This window comes from Serinus canaria, chromosome 11 (assembly GCF_022539315.1).
Source record: "Serinus canaria isolate serCan28SL12 chromosome 11, serCan2020, whole genome shotgun sequence".
In the NCBI taxonomy this organism is placed as follows: domain Eukaryota; kingdom Metazoa; phylum Chordata; class Aves; order Passeriformes; family Fringillidae; genus Serinus; species Serinus canaria.
The window spans coordinates 188,026-205,588 of record NC_066325.1 but is presented as its reverse complement, the minus strand read 5'-3'; positions in this window follow the sequence as shown (position 1 = coordinate 205,588).

Sequence of the window (17,563 nt, the reverse complement as noted above, 5' to 3'; positions counted from 1 at the left end):
CCATTTTCCAGGAAGTAGCAGGGGTGAAAACCCAACCCCATAGAGAGGGGTTTAACTTTATCAACTCTGTAACTTTTGACAAATGGCCAATTTCTTATTCATAACAAAATGAGTGAATCAACTTGCCACATAATTAAAATTTAGGAGAAATGCTACATAAAACATGCAGACCTTATTAAAACACAGGAAAAATACATCATAGAACACTGCAGAATAAATCAGCCAAACTGCTGAACTGCTGCAGAACTTCTTCAGCTTCCTCCATGTTTTGTTCTGTGCTGTTTGAATGGCAATGCATGAGCAGCAGGGTGACATGCCTGGTGATCACACAGCTCACCACTGCTGGCAGCAGGGCAGTGTAGGGTTCACATTTGTCTCCTTGGGAGAATTATTTACAACCCAACTGGCACAGGGAGTGGGCTGATTGCATTCTCTTGAAAAATTTCCCTTCCCACCCCTTGATCAACAACCAAAGAAAAGCAGAACTGATTCTTCCTTGGGGTTCACAGGCTAAGCTGGAATGAAAGCAAAACCAACAAACAACTCACATTTTCATGGAGCTGAAACACTGATAGGTGTTAGAGATGTGTGATGGATAGGTGGGACTGAAGAAGCTGATCGTGATTATTTACCCTTAATCAAAGAGTCACAGACTGCTTTGGTTCGGGAGGGACCTTAAAGCCCATCCAGTCCCACTGCTGCCATGGGCAGGGACACCTTCCACTCTCCCAGGCTGCTCCAAGCCCCAATATCCAGCCTGGCCTTGGGCACTGCCAGGGATCCAGGGGCAGCTCCACCTGCTTTGGGCACCCTGTGCCAGGGCCTGCCCACCCTGCCAGGGAACAATTCCTTCCCCTATCCCATCTAGCCCTGCTCTGTCACTGCAGTTTGAAAACTGCTCCCCTTGTTCTGCCCCTCCAGGCCCTTATAAATAATGCAGGGCACGTTTTCCATTGAAATTTCAAGACTTTCAAAATTTCCTCATTTCCACTGCTTCCTTGGGTGACTTGTAAACACATGCCAGTATATTCTCCTTACTTATATTACAGTCTGCAAGTGCAACTGTGTCTTTGTTGAAAAAGCAGTTCAATTTCTTAAGAAAGAGGGTACCATGCAGACCATGGTATTGTTGTTCTCAGATAGTAATTTTAAAATAGCAGAGTTGATGTGAATAAATTATAAACACTAAGAAAATTATTTGAAAGGAGAAACAAAAGAGTTTTAAACCTGAAGAACGGAAGTTAACTAAGGCTGTTAAAAAGTTTATCAGTGTGTAGATTAAAGGGAAATAAAATAATCCCAATTCTCAAGTAATGTTATTCACAAAGCTATGAATTAATTATTATGAGCTAATTTTATACACCTTTTATTTGTTTTGTATTGCAAAGATTTGCAAATAGTTCATATAATTCAGCAGCCAATATAGAGAATATGTTTTTTAAACTATGAAACCTCTGGCTATTAATTTCCTAGGGACTGATGAAACACATTATCAGGCTGTATATTGTAAAACAGACAAACAATGTCAGAAAGTAGATTATGTAAACATAACAAACATCATCCTGACCAACCGACAAGTCAAATGCCAAGTAACTGTGTGGTAATTTTGTCCTGAAAAGCAGCAATCTGCTTTCAGTGAAGGAACAAGTTTCCAGATAGACTTAACTTATTGTAATTTGTAATCACAATTTGTTTTCACCATCTTGGAATGAAAGTTAGGCATCAATCATACTGTTCCCCCTGTAGAATGAAGCCCAGCACTCAGTGTTTCCTCCAGAAAATTTGTGATGGCAAGGAAAGGAATGCGCTGCTTTCCAGGAATATTCTCTGCCTCCCCCCATACCTTCAGTAAGTGCTGCTTGTGACCAAAACAGAAACACCAATTTCATCCCAGAATTTTGCTTCAAGTTTCTCCTGCCAGCTTCACAAACACTGAGTCTGCAAGAAACCACAAAAACACCCTAAAATTCAGCATTAAAGCACACTGATATCAGAGCAGGATAAAATCATCTCATTGAGCTTCTGTCATGTCTCAGGTCAGAACAGAAACCAGGGCATAACCAATAAGGCCAGATGGAACTGATCAATAGAACACAAACCAGGACATGACCAATAATGCCAGATATAATTGATCAATATACACAAACCAGTATATGGCAAATAATGCCAAACTGAACAGCTCAATATGTAGTATTTTCTGCTCCCTTAAATAAGCTCAGTCTTTATGTTGTGCTGCGCCTTTCCCCAAGCATCAGGCTATTCAGGTTCTCAAATTTATTTCATTGCCAAAGAAAACAGTCTTTCTCTCCTATTACATTTGCAATTGATTAATTAATTAATTAATTAAATTCTAAATTTAAATTTCTCCTGCATTTACACTGATAAACAGAAACAGGGAACACTTCAGTCAGTAAGAAAAGGGAAGTGCTATCAACATAACATTATTGTTTGTTGGGAAAAACTCAAGCAGCCAAAAGTGACCTAGAGATATTCCCTTACTACTGCTGCAGACTACGCTTAAAATCAAGATTTGGTCTGACCTAATTAGCACAGGCAAGTGAATGGCCCTGATCATTGGGTCTTGTAAATTACAATCTTGTACTGTGCTACAATAAGAAGTGTTTTTTCATTTCGGTTCTTAGGGAACATTTTATAATATATTATAAATTACAGCAAGAATTATTTTCCCTTGCATAGCTGATATGGCACTCATAAAGTAATATTGAAAAACTGTCAGCAAAATTTCCCCAAATGCTAATGGCAAAATGTTCCTAAATTTATAGAACCTTTGGTTTAGATGAATGTTGTTGGGAGCAACAATTAACTGAGAAGGAAAGTTTGGTAACCATCACATATAACATGTGATGCAAATGTTGATTGATAGGAAAATTAGAAAATACATCCACTCAATCCATGCAATGTGATTTACTGACTGAGAAAAGATAGGCAAACCTCAGATTCCATGGCCAGAGGGGAAAAAACCCTACTTAAGCAGTCTCCTCTCTCTTAAGGTTGTATTTCAACAGCCTCTTGTGCCAAGGAAAAGAATCATGGTAGCCAACTGATGCCATTCTTCCAGCCAAAGTGCCTCCTGCTTGGCTGCATCTGCCCTTTCCATGCAAATGAACTGCAGCTGCTATTTCCTACCCTCAGAAAAAAGGAAGTTTCTAATGTTTTTTATATCACTGGTTTATCAGCGCTGAAGAAGGGATTTACACCCTTGTTCCCACTGAAAATGTTCCTCTCAGCATATCAAAAACGAATTTTTTTTTGCCTGTAGCAGGTGTTACTCAGAAATCTCAAACAACAAGTGTTTGAAATGCTATAAAAGTAATAATTTAGAAGTTTTATATAGTTTTCTGCATAAATAATATTAAAATATTTTGTTTCTGCACCTGCCTACACTTTACATTAGCATAATTTTTCATATCTTAACAAGCACATCAGTGGCATTTGGTTAGATTAACAGAAAAAATTGGAGTTTTGTCCATCTGTAAAACCTCTGCCTTGACACAAAAATTTCTGTGTTTTTATTAGGGAAAAAATAGATGAGGATTATTTTTTTGTTTTTCTTTGATCAGTGGGTCCTCAGTTTTATTTTCTTAACTTAATCTAAGAATCACTAGATGTTGTTAAGCTATTTGTTCCAATGACTATTTCCTTTAAAAATGAGGTTCCAGACATGCCCACAATAATCACCAGAGCCCACCACAGGCTCTAGTGCCTAACACCATTTTGACCATTACATGATCTTCACTGGGACAGAGTTCCCCATTGAAAGTATATTTTATCTCAGATGTGAATACAACAGGAAGAGAGAATGTAACTTTTTAGAGCTTTTGGACATGTGTAGACTTTTTATAAAGGTGACAAAATAGCCCTGCAGTAATAAATCACTTGGTTGTGCAGGAATTTTACACTATGCAATTAAAAGCTTTCCATATGGATATAAATTAAAATGTGTGCTAAGGTGTTCTTCACATTGGCTAAAAGTGGCTTCTGCCTGTGGTGGACATGGTATCAGTTGTTGCTGAAAACTCTGACAGAACACTCAGCTGCAGCAATGGCAGAAAATGTGTTTCACATAAAATCATATAATTGTGGAATGGTTTGGGATGAAATGGACCTTAAAGATCATCTAGTGCCACTCCTGCCATAGGCAGGGACACCTCCCACTATCCCAGGCTGCTCCAAGCCCCAATATCCAGCCTGGCCTTGGACACTGCCAGGGATCCAGGAGTAGCCCCAGCTTCTCTAGGAATCCCATTCTAGCACCTCACCACACTCACCACCAGTAATTTCTTCCATATATCCAATCTAAATTTCTTCTCTTTCAAATATGAATCCATTCCCCCATGCCCTGTCCCTGCAGTTCCTGATGAATTGTCCCTCTCCTCTCTTCTGACATCATCTCAGTTCTGGATCATTTCCCATATTTCACTTTGAATGGTATTTCAATTTCATCACTTTCACTGGGTATTTTTTCAAAATCCATCAGAAAGTTCTGCCTAGGAAGGGAAATGAATGCTTGAAGCCATGTTACGTAAAGAACAATCCCTTTGTGGCTTTGACATGAGGATATTAATTGACTTGAATGATGGCTTTGTAATACTTGGACATGTTTTTGGATGGTAAAAAAAGATTTATAATACAAAGCAAGAAATACTAAGCTACTTTGCGACAAAAAAAAATTGTATTTATATAATTTAAAGCATTTTAAAGGAGAATTTAGGATGGGGATGTTTTAATCCCACTGCATTAAGAATTAAAAATGGGAGTTTAGCAAAAACATGTACTCCTCAGTCTTTTTTTATTGTTTTTTTTTTTTTTCTCATATGACAGCCTGTTGTTTGAACTGTCAAAGATGTGTAAGTAGTTTTAAAAAAATGTGTCAAGTGGATACAAAATATTTTATAAGGCTTTACTTTTCTAGTTACAGTGTGTCTTACTGGCAAGCTTTCTTTTGCCTGACAATGAATTTTTGTTTTCTAATTCCTTCATCACTCACACAAAAATTATAACAAGAGTAAAATCTACATATTATTTGAGCAACAAATTCTGTGATCATTTTGGCTTTCAGGATGGATCAATCACCTCAGTAATCAGTGTCTATAGTCCATAATAACACAGAGAATTTTTCAGTTAATTTACCAATCACTTCAGCTTGATTTCTGGAATGTATTTAAAACATGAAGTATTATACAAACAGAATAATAAAATCATGCCACAGCCAAGTGTGGTATTCCACAAATTTGCACTAGTTTGTGTCTGAAAATGGAAGTGTTCAATCAAAAATGGAAGTGTTCAGTCAAAGATCCGTCAAAATCTATTTCTAAATCTCACCTAAAATAGAAAGTTTAAGATCTGACACCTGTTTTTTATGACTTTGCATGCAAGAGCAGAAGATTCGTAACAGAAAGAAAACTACTGTACTACAAGAAAGAACTACATTTCTAGTTTGAGACTATAATCTCAATCACCCTCTGAATTCAATGTTCAATGTCCCCAGCCACATCTTGGAATCATTATTTATCAAGAACAGCAATTCTTTATCAGAAATAATCTTGAAGTAAATAGAGCATAATCTAAAGGGAAAAAATTCCTATGTCGTCTTCTTTCATTGCTAATTAAAAATGTATTTTTAGCATAAGAAGAGGAACAATTTTCTTTTTCTTGATTTTCATTTATCAGGATCAGTCACTTCAAAAGAACTAATGCTCTGAAGATAGTGTGTAACCTTATTTGGGGAGTTCTCACAAAGAAATTGTAATCTGGATATTTAAAACTTTGTTAGATACCACACAAAACAAATTTCCATTGGGCAACAAAGTCATTTAACTAAAATAATAGAGCAGTTACTACTTTCTTTTGTTCCCTGCTGTCTTGTGTAGCCTGCTAAGCTACAGTAAGCTGTTATAAAGCCATCCCTTCTTCTGGTCACCTCGGTTTCACTCCTGTTTTTGTTCCTGTTTAGTTCTTATTCCCAGAAAGCCACAATATGCAATTGTTCCAAGGATTTTTTTAATCATATGATGTCATGTTAAATCCAGACAACACATTTTGCTATCAATTTTTATTTTGATCAGCTTCAGATCAATCTTTTTTGCAAAAATCAGAGACTGATTCAGCGCATGCAGGGAAGGGTAGGACTTAGTATCCCTTATATTACTAAGATAAAGTTTTAATAACGAAACATCTCATAACAATCAGACAGCTTATAAAACCCTTGCAAGTCAGCAAGGATTGGTTTGTAAGAGATGAGCAACCCAAAGGAATGGTCACAGTGATTCTATACTACTGAATTTAATAAGGCTGTTATTGAGATGATATTTAAATTACCCACCTATGTATTCAGCTTCTCAAAAGTTGGTACTTATTAAAACTAGTCATTTTCACAGAATTTAAAATAAAGTGGAAAACTTTGCCATCAACTATTTTGCCAATGCACTAATATAGATAAAATAGATATACAATGAAGAGTGCAAAATTAATTGTGAAGGCAAAGATAACTTCCCCTCCCATGCAACTTCATGCAGATTTTCCTATTATTTACCTGCTTTGGTACTTGTCTTCCATGAGCACTGTACCTTGTTCAGCTGGTATTGCTCTGCTAAAGAATTCTCCTTACCATATCCTGTATTTTTTCGTATAATTTTAGATCCAAACTGACTCTGGTTTTTTTTAAGACAAATGGGCTTTGCCTGGCAACAGCAAGTTTCTGGATAGTAAGATAACTCAATTCCATGTGCACTCTCACAAAAATATTTTCCTGATCTCTTGAAGATCTGGCAGCATTTTTCAAATTGTTCCTACAGACAGAGAGATGGGGTTTGTGTGCACGTACACACGCTGTCCTCTGCCTCTGCATCCATGGCTTTCACTGCAGCTCAAGCAGAACTTAAAGTTCCTGATATGAATCAGGGCCAGATAAAAATTGCCAATAGATGTGCCATAGCATATCCAGGACTTCTCAATCCTTTAAATCACTTTCAAATTGTAGCATTGTGTAGGGAAGCAGGATCTAGTGGGAGACAAAGAGAGGAAAGGATTGTACAACATTGTTGGGTCCCAGGACGGTAAGAGCAGCTGAGAGGGATTGGGAGAGGTCATAAATCATAGCAGATCTATTGGCAGCACTGGGAATTTCTCTTCCTCTTTGTCTCCCAGTGTTCCAGGACATCTTCTGTCTTTGAACTGCTCTCATCCCCCCTTCACAGCCCAGCTCACCCTCTCACAAGGATCCCTGCAGGATGCTTTCTTTATTCCTGCTGTAGCCTCTCAGGGGCTGGGGAAATGTCTGTAGAGGAGAGCAGAGGAGGCCCTGAAGATTTTGGGAGGGCTCTCCAGTTTTCTCTCAGGAGCAGAGGATGGGTGTTGCTGTTCCCCCTCCCCAGCTGTGGCACAGGAGTTACTGTGTCACCTCCTGCCTCCTACAACAGCTACTCTCATTACCAATAAATTGGCTGTTCTGGAAGAGGTGATGATGCTAGGCCAATCCCGCTCTCCTTGGCTGAGGGATGATGCAGGGAATCATTAAAGGAAAATTAACCTTTTAATGTGAAAAATGTAACAATAAGGGGAAATGTCAGCTATAAAATGCACACAGTCACTCAGAGAGATTACTCTAAAGAGATAACTATCCATTAAATAAAAGTGAAAAACTGTAAAATTGTTTTAATTATCCAGTCATATTTACTCAGTGTAATATTATATAGAATGCTTTGATTTTGAATTGAACAAAGAAGAAAATTACTTAAGGACGTGTTCTTATCAGGTCCTATCCTTCCTGTGGTAGATTTTGAATGTTTTTCTTTCTAAATATAATTTCATCTTTCTTTTGAACACCATTTTTTAAAATACCATTCAATTCAACAGGTAGCAATATAATAAGCATGGATATAATTTTGTATTTCTAGCAATTGATATAAAATGACCCGTATGAATCAGTTTGAATGACTGAAAAACTTATATTAATTTAGACCTGGGACAAAATCTCCCTGGCTGCCTTTGTAGAGTAGGATATTAATCCTAAATGATTTAGTAAGTCATGAAGGGAAGACATAAAACTTGAAAAACTTACAGGCTTCAAACAAATTTGTTTCTTTTTCTCTGATGATTTTGCATACCTTTGACCTAGTAAAACTACCGAGCCAAGGGAAAGAGACAGAAAAGATATGCCATCAAATAAAAACAAACCCCTTTAAATACATATTTGATGGAAGGCTGGATTCATGGTTTAAAAGCTGTATTTTCCACAGCCACCCATTAATAGAGATTTTTAAGCTTTCCCTGCTCACATGAGGAAATTACTTTGGCTTAGAAGTCAATACAGCAGAGGAAGATTGGAGAGCAGCATCATCCTGTAGTTCCACAGGGGAAAAATTCTGACACTGTTGTCATGTTTTTGATCACATCTACCTCAAACTGTGTTCCAAAATAACAGTGAACCTATTAATCACTCCTGATTATCATCCCAAACCTGACATCCAAATTTGGCTACAAAAGAAATCTGAAGTTTCATCTTGATTTTGCCTTTGTTATGCTAATCAACATCAAAGGCCAGGTTACTTCTCAGTGCCACTTGCTAACTGAAAATTAATCTGCCTGTTTATTTTTCCTCCTGCACAAAACCAAGAAGACTTTGAATTTCTTAAGACATTTTTTGTTAAATCAAAGAGACCTATTTTGTTCTGAGATGAAACACAATTCCTTTCCTAAATCATATTGGAAAAGTTCTTCTTTTGGAACACATAATCTGAATTCCAAAAATAGCATGGGATTTTTGGCTTATGATTCCTGCTTCCTAAACTTTCCTCAGTTTATAAAGCCCTTTAAATTACAAAATAATTTATGATTCTTAAATAGAAGAAAAGTTAGATTCACATTTATGATGGTTTTTCCTCAGCAGAATTCTTTGAACATCTATTTCATTAACATTATGACAGCATGAAAGTGATACACTCAGTATATAATATTGGATTAAATTCAAAGTTATTTCCTTAGCAGTTACTTCATTTTGTAAAGACTGATATATTTTTTAAGAGTGGGTTTGAGGCAGATAATTTTTTTTTACCTAATCAGTTGGTTAAAACAGTTTAAAAACATCTCACTGTAGTGCAATTTCATATGGATCAAATGTAACGTGAAATAGAGAAAAAGACTGAATGTTTTCCTAAAGAGATATTATTGTTCATATCCCTAATCCTTTAATCTGACAGGGACAATGGCTAACTCCAGTGGATGTTTACTTAAGGAAGAAGGGAGGGTTTTATCCACATGGGTAAATTTCCCAGAATTCCTATTAAAAGTTTGTGTTGGTTATAGGCGTACTCAGTCTGGGCTGAAATGTCCCACTTCCTTTGAAAAATGTCTAACAGAATTAGCTAATCAGTTTCTGAAAATAAAAGTGAAGAAAATAACTTTTCCCCTTGTTATAAAACTTATTGTGACATTATCTTCCATCATTTGCGTTATTTCTAATTCTGAGATTTGGCAGAGGTTGCTGTGCATGTCAAGAGTGCACTTTTTGCCATCCTCTAGAAAGTCACCCAAGTGTGACTATTGTAGTCATTGAAAATTGCACCTTGCCTATGTCCAACAGATAATTACAGGTCCCTCAAACCCAAATTTCTTTAAAAAATCAAAGATTACAACTCTGAATAACTGTAGGTCAGGTGGGCTATTTTAACTAAAGAGAAAGAACATGCTTTACAACTTCTCCCAGCAAGAAAAAAAAAAAATGGAGGGGTTAATTTCATATCATATCAAAGTCTCATAACTATCAAAGGTATAGAGCCAAGGATGCCAGGTTTGGAGCAATAAAACTGGCACAGATTGTTGGAGAGAGGCAAGGACTTGGAACAAAGACTGGAATATTTTTGCGAGGAGATCTGTACAGCAGATTAGAGCTGATGAATTAAAAGGCAGAGAGGTATATTAAAAAACAGCAATGCCAAAAGAATGGGAATGGGAAACAATAATTAGGAAATAAATCCTTTAAGCTGAGGAAAAGGACCACAGTGGAGAAACAGAGCAAGGTGAAAATAGGAAAGCAACTTGGAGCAGGGAATATGTATGTACAATATACAATGTAAAGAGAATTAGGCACTGTGTGTAGGGTTATCAGAAAGGAGAGAGAAGTAAAGGCAGAGGAAATACAATAGTAGCAGGTTGGAGGGCATGAAACATAATATAGGAAGTTAAAACAACAGCAACAACCCACCTTAATTTGTTTATAAAAATTTTCCATACTAGAGCCTGGAAAAAAAATCCATGGATGACTTCCACTTTACTGTGTGTGAAACTCATTGTCTGTGTATGGATGACACCTTGTTGTGCTGGTTTGAGATCTGCTGCTTTCTCCATGGCCAGCATGGCCCTAGTGCACCAAATATATTATCTCACAGATAACAGTTCTGAGAATCTGTGTGTGCTCACAGTCCAGCTCATTTTTCTTAAATCTAAGAATAGAAATACTGAAAATCTGTATCCCAGTATTATTACAACACATAACAAATGCCATCATTAAACTTTGTGCAGCCAATTGCTGGGAATTATCTACATTCAGGATCTACATTCAGGATTGTGGCACCCTTCATGTTTGTCCCAGTGTTCTCCCCAGGATTCATAACATGTTTTGTTGACCTGCTTGATTAACATGCACTGAAGGATGCTGTTCATAGAACTACTATTCCACTTGTTGTTGGAGGTGAAAAATGAATAATGAAAGATGCAGGACATCCAGGAATCAGGAAGGTGGGTTTACAGTCTGTATTAAAGCATCTGAATATCATTTAACTCTGTTGCCTGTGCCACAGAAGTCCTTCCCATAGCTTTTCTAGAGGATTCCTAGTTGTTCTCACAGCCTACAAGACAAACTAGAGGCCTCACAGCTGCCACCAAAACCAGTGCAAGTCATTGAAAAAAAATGAGCAAATGTATGGGCTAAATGAGTGGCATTTCAGATTAAACTTCCAAAATGGACCAGGTGACTCCATCCATCTCTTAATGAGGAGAGATGATGTCAGCTCATCTCAGGTGTTCTAAAAATCCTGTCAGACTCAGAGCTTGTACAAAGGATCATTATGGGACACAGAATCACAGGGCTGTAAAACAATTCAGGTTGAAGCAACAGTAGGAGGCCACCCAGATCATTCCTCCAGCCCTTTTAAGGTCCACTGAAGGGTCACTCTAACTCCTCCAGTTTGGTGCCACTGACACTGATATCAGCCTCATATTGTCCAAGTGCCCCACAGGACACGACACAAACCCCCTTTGTATTAAAACATATGGGACTGGATATTATTGTCAGTGGATAATACTGATTTTATCTAAATAAAATTTAGAAAATTAACACTTTCTAATCCTTCACTGTCCTTACACTGTCTAGGGCCTGAATTGGGTTGTCCTGTGGCAGATGTCTGAGATCCATGAAACTCAGAAAATGTTTTAATGCAGAGCAGATGCAATTATTTGCTCTATAAGATATAAAAGTTAGTGTTTTACTTTAGAAGTACCTGAACAGGGTACTTTTAAAGTAACACACTAACAATATTTGATGTTGTCAAAAACATCAGGCTATCCATACTGAAACAAAAAACATTGGGCTATTGTCCTGGTTTAGGGCAAATTTGGGAGAGAATCCCCAAAAAGGGCTTCTCCCAAAGCAAACCCACCAGTTGGGCCCCTCCCCCCAACTGGTTCGGGAAGAATTCCTCAGAGAGAGGTGGAAAGAACCTGTTTATTTGACAATCACAGCACCCCCCCAGCACACACAATGAACAATACTGGATGACACCACTCTTCCACTGCTCTGAAAAAGATGACAAATTCAGAAAAGTCTCTCCTGGGGGTTTGCTGTTATCAGTCCCTCCGGCGCTGAGGCAGCTGCTGCAGTCACAAGGTGTAAACTCTCTCTCCGTGTTCTAAATCCCAGTCCGGAGCAGTCAGCAGGTCCAACGGGATGGGGGGAAGAGTCCAGAAAGGAATTTGGACTGTTTAGCTAAAGTAACTAATGAGAAGGGCGGAAAAAAGCAAGAGCAAGCAAAGCAGAAGTGAAGCAGAAGCAAGAGCGAAAGCAAAAAGCGGGGCAAAAAGCAAAAAAGCCGCAACATGCACTGGTGCTATCTGTATGTCCCGCTGAGTGGCTCATAAGAGGCCCAAAATAAAACTCTCACTCTGCCAGTCTTAAAGGCACAGAACATAATATCCAGCATAAATTACATACACACTAATGGGGATAACAGTCACCCTAGGACAGCTATCCAAATGGAAACAAAATCATTATTGCTTTTCATCAGTGCAAATCATGAAAAATAATGAACTAAAATACTAAGCAAGGAAAATAATCTAAAACCCTAACACAAGCAAGAGAATACTAAATTTTCACACTTTTAAAAAACACTTTAAACTTTTAACACTTAAGAATACACAAGTAAAATATCTGATCTTGTATCATGTGTTTAAAAAACACCCTGTGTCACCATTAATCCAATCAGTTAACTTTCCTGCAAAGCCTTCATTTATCAGAAGTGACAGCAGACTGGAACAGAAGGAACTTGGGAAACCTCAAGGAAATAATTAAACAGCAAAGCCAGTGTCTGGCCATACCAATGAGCTCCGGCAGGACCAGGCCACACTCTCAGACAGGATCAGGCTGCGCTTTCCTGGAGCTTATCTGTAGGACTTTTATCTCAGATGAGATTCTTGCTGAAAACCAAAGGAATGCTGGGCTGGAAATGCTGCCTCAGATCCAGGTTTTCAAGTCAGAACTACTCAGGCTGAGCTCTCAGATGTGGTGGGACTCAAGCTATCCCACTCGTAAACATCAGCTACAGGTAAAAGAGAAACAGAAGGGCAGAAGGAAAAGAGAAGGATCTAAAAAGAATAAATGCTGACTAGAAAAGCCAAAGAAAAATAGGAAGTCTGAGTAAAAATATTGAAGGAATTGTGGAAGTTTCCAGTCTAAAACAAATCCTCGAGGTCCATGTCTGGCCAAATAAAAGAGGTGATATCTCATGAGTAAAGTTCTGTGCAAACATAAAGACTTAGCACAAAACACATGGGATTGGAAAAAGCCATTTAAAAATATTTATTACTAACTACATTAATATTTTTATCAACTGTGCTGAACTGTGATATAAATCTCTTCCTGTATCCTGTTCAAAACTCAGCCGTTTTCATGTCCTAACCCCATTTCTGCCTCAGTGATTTATGCATTCTGTGGCGTTGCGTGTTTTAAAAGATTGTTAATGTTGGTTCTGGTAATTATTTTCTGTTTGGAAATGGTTTGGTCCTTGGTTCCCCCTATATGATCCCCTCATGATGCTTCCTTCCAAGTTGTTTTTCACCTACCTTTCCCACCAGTGGCCTGCCCCTCAAGTGAGAGATCCTCTCCTCCTCCCCTTCTGCCCTTATAAGTCTCTTCCCCTCCCTATGGTGCTGCCCCCTCCTTCTGTCTGTTATTGTAACCATCCCCCTTTATTTCAAGAATCTTCTGTATCAATCATCCCTATTTTGTTATATGATTTGTCTCCAGGGCTTCTCCCCTCCTCTGTGTAACCCCTATAGGTTCAGCTGTGTTTTACATTCCTCCCCTGCCCTTAGGTTATTGGTTGTTCTGTATCTCTTCCCTTAACGCCCACTCCCTTTATCAGTGCCTCCCCAAGCCCTCCTACTCTGATGCTTGTCCCTGGACTTATTCGGAAGTAAACCTTTCTTGACAGCCACACAAGCTTCCACTCTTTCTTTCCTTTACCTGGGACTTCATAGCTTTACTCTTGCCTGCGCCATCCACGCCGCAGGTGGCGCCACTCCCAGGGACCCACAAGGAGGACCCAGGAGTGGCCAACCTTGTGGCCACCTCCGGCCAAGCTTCGGGAGCAGCTAGCTGGCTTTGTCCAGCCCCTGTGGCCACAGAGATAGCTACAGCACTGGATTTATATTGTTGCCTCATTATACATCCAGGAAGTTGCTGATTCTTAGGAGAGAATTTAAGTGTTAGCTTAACATACAGTCTCCAGCTATTCTTCTTTTTTCATTTTGATAAGTTCCTCATCTGTATAAAAGCACATGTTCTTTTCATTCTGACCAGTGATTAAATATTTGTTCATTTATTAATACTTAATTCATGGACGAAATAATGTCTATTTCTCTGTTATATGTGTAGGATTTGCTCCTATTGCAACTGAATTCAATGCCTTTGACCATTTGAAGTTGTCTGTAAGTACAATTAATGTAATCTTCTCCCTACCTCTCTATTCCTGTTTTGTCTGTTTTTTTCAAATTCATCACCATTCAAGCAATTCTACCGAGTGTGTTATCTTAGCTCCTTAGGGGAAGCTCTTATGGGACCAAATACCTTGCCACTTAATTACATTCCAGAAAATTACTAGATTGCACTCTCCAGTTTATCTTGTAAGGAAAAAGTGTGACTGGGTATTTTGTTTGTGAATTTCATATGCATGGCAGGTCACCTGTTTGAAACAGGATTACTTTACAGTAAGGAGTTCAATTAAAAGAGATTCGGAGTGATAAAGCCACCTCAAGAACCCAAAGAGCTCTCAGAGCCTCCCTGTTCTCACACATGATTTTATTCTCCCCTCTCAAGCCCAGGATAAAAAGAACATGAAATTTCAAAAGCGATATAAGACAATTTGAATGGGGTCTCAGGAGCTCCTCAGAGTGAGGGTACCAGTAGAAAAACCTAATTATAAAATCAATAAAGCCCCACAGACACTTCAGTGAAGACTTTGCTTTCTCTTTTTAATAATAGGTTTTCATGTTGTATTATATCAATCATACTAGGAAGTACCTATATTAACATTTTCATTACACCTCCTCATTCTGCACTACATTCTCCTGGGTGTGCAGGTAAATAGCCCTTTTTATTTCTCCTGAAAAACCTGATTATTTATCAGTCTGAACCACTACCACGCTGTCCCAGAGGAAATCACTGGCCAAACTCATGGAGTCCTGTCAGACTAACATAGTTTGTACAGTTTGAGGTTATGACCTATGAAACAGGTTCATGTAATCCCTTATAAAGGGAAATTGCAGCAGCAAAATCAGTTCCCCGATGTGCACATTAAAGAATTCCTGCGGTAGTTTGCAGTTTACTCAGGATAAGCCAGAAGTCAGCAGAGACGCAATCCAGAGTTCTCTACCTGGGTCCAAAACAGAGCTGACTGAAGGTTTAAAATGCATCACAAATCTATCCTGCCCTTACACAGCCCTGGGGTTTCAGACGTGAAGCACATTATTCTGTTCCTTGCAATATCTAATAAAATAAAAACTTTACTCAAGCATTTGCAATCCTTTCTCCCTTACGGATGAGGGATGGAAAAGCACTCAGATATTTTTGTCTGTTTTGCAGGAGTTTGTTGAGTACAGACTTCCCATTAACCAACCATTACTCCATCTACAACATTTGTGATGTTCACAGGAATTAAACAAAAGCTTCCAACTGTTGCATACACTTTATCCAGAAGATTGAATTACCAGTCTATAGTCTAAATTTTTTTCTCCATTTTCTTACAGTTTGTCAGATGAATTTTAAAAAATGTCACTCTAGTTTCTGTTGAACAAAGTGCATTTATATTATATATTCCTCTAAATTATGGTACTGACTATGCAGTTTTACCTCAAACTGTGGCTCCTATTGGTGTTGCAGCAACACAGAATTTTTCTTTTTATTTTTGAACTATCTCTTCTGTGGCATTAGGACTCACTAAATAAGCTGAATATAATAATCTTTTAGTGTAAAATGCTTATAACAGGAAGGCTTGAGATCCAGGAATGATAATCTGCCCCTTCTCTGGCACACTGATTAATCACAGCAGCTTCCCAGAAATAATTCATACTTATGCAAATTCTGTGTATAAGCAGGCAAAGAAAAAGAAGAAAAAATCTCCAAAATCTAAGTGTGGCAAATTCCCGAAAGAAAGACAACAAAATTGTACAATTTACGCAATTGCAGGAAAGGGTCATCACAGACATATAAGAGCCCTGGGGTTCCAACACAGCCAGGACCTGGAACTGCTGTAAAGAAGCCAGAGGAGGCACCAGGATGAGCAGAGGGATGGAGCAGCTCTGCTGGGAGGAAAGGCTGGCACAGCTGAGATTGCTCACCTGCACTGGAGAAGCTTTGGGGTGAGCTCAGTGTGGCCTTGCAGGGCCTGAAGGAGCTGCAGGAAAGATGGAGACAGACAATTGCCAAGGGCTGGAGGGACAGGACCCAGGGAATGGCTCCCAGTGCCAGAGGGCAGGGCTGGGTGGGATATTGGGAATTAGGAACTGCTCCTTGGCAGGGTGGGGAGGCCCTGTGCCAGGGCCCACCCTGTGAGACCCTGTGCCCACCCTGCCCAGAGCAGCTGTGGCTGCCTCTTGAACGCTGGCAGTGCCCAAGGGCAGGTTGGACATTGGGGCTGGAGCAGCCTGGGACAGTGGAAGATAGCCCTGCCCATGGCAGGGGGTAGAACAAGATGAGTTTAAAGCCTCTCCCAAACTGGACCATTTTTTTGACTTTATTATATATAAGGAGGGAATTTCATATAGTTCTATGCAATCCCTCACCTCCATTTCCAGAATTTTTGCACACTTAGAGGTTGAACCACAGAAAAGTCATTGCAACTCCTCATTTATGTTGCAGCCTAGGAGGTACCTGATGTAGAATCACATTAACTCAGCTCTAATCAGACTGATTATCACCTTCTTGCATAAGTGAAACTACACAGGGCTTTTTTAAGATGTGTGAGAGAGCACTACAGCAATCCTGAAGGAAGAGCAACTAACTGAATTTTGGCTCCACAAGACAGAAAAAAAATAAGATTGCTGCTGATTAGGGAAAATATTGGAAAATAGTGCAGGTATTACTAATCCCTTTATCAGAAGGAGTTTATTCAATTTTTAGTAATAAAGGGCATAAGTGAAGCATTCTCAGGTATTTTGAGTAATCAAAATTGCTTTTTCATCTAGGAGGGTTAAGGCAAGATGTGATGTGAAGCTCATTTCAGCCATTTCTACTTTTGCAGCTTGCAGTTGCTATAACTAGAAGTCAGTCTCATAGGGGGTTGTATGCATTGGTAAAAGGCTATACTTTATCATTTCTAAAGAATAAGAATCACAGGAAAGCTGGTGAGCAGTTTTCAACCCAGTGAGAAGCCAGGGATGTGTTGGTGGAAGGACCATGTTAACTGGTTTTCCCCTAATTCATGCTGTGTCTTAGTCAGTGCATTTTATTCCCAGAGCCAGTTTTACCATCCCGAACTTTTCTATTGCTTCATAAAAATGGATATACAGGAAATAATACCCTGGAAACATCTCAGGTACACCCTCACACACAGCTTCCCACACCTCTGCATCTCCTAACTGCTGTGTACCACACCAAGAACCAATGTTTCCATTGGTTAAATTATAAATAATGCTAGAAGATGGATAATGCACTTTGCTGACATGCTGATGGATTTGGGATGGATTTGTTGCCATTTTTGACTTGGCCTGGGCATGCTGGGAGAGGTTAGTCAAACAACAGGGGAGGTCGTGCTTTGCATGTACAGTCAACTTA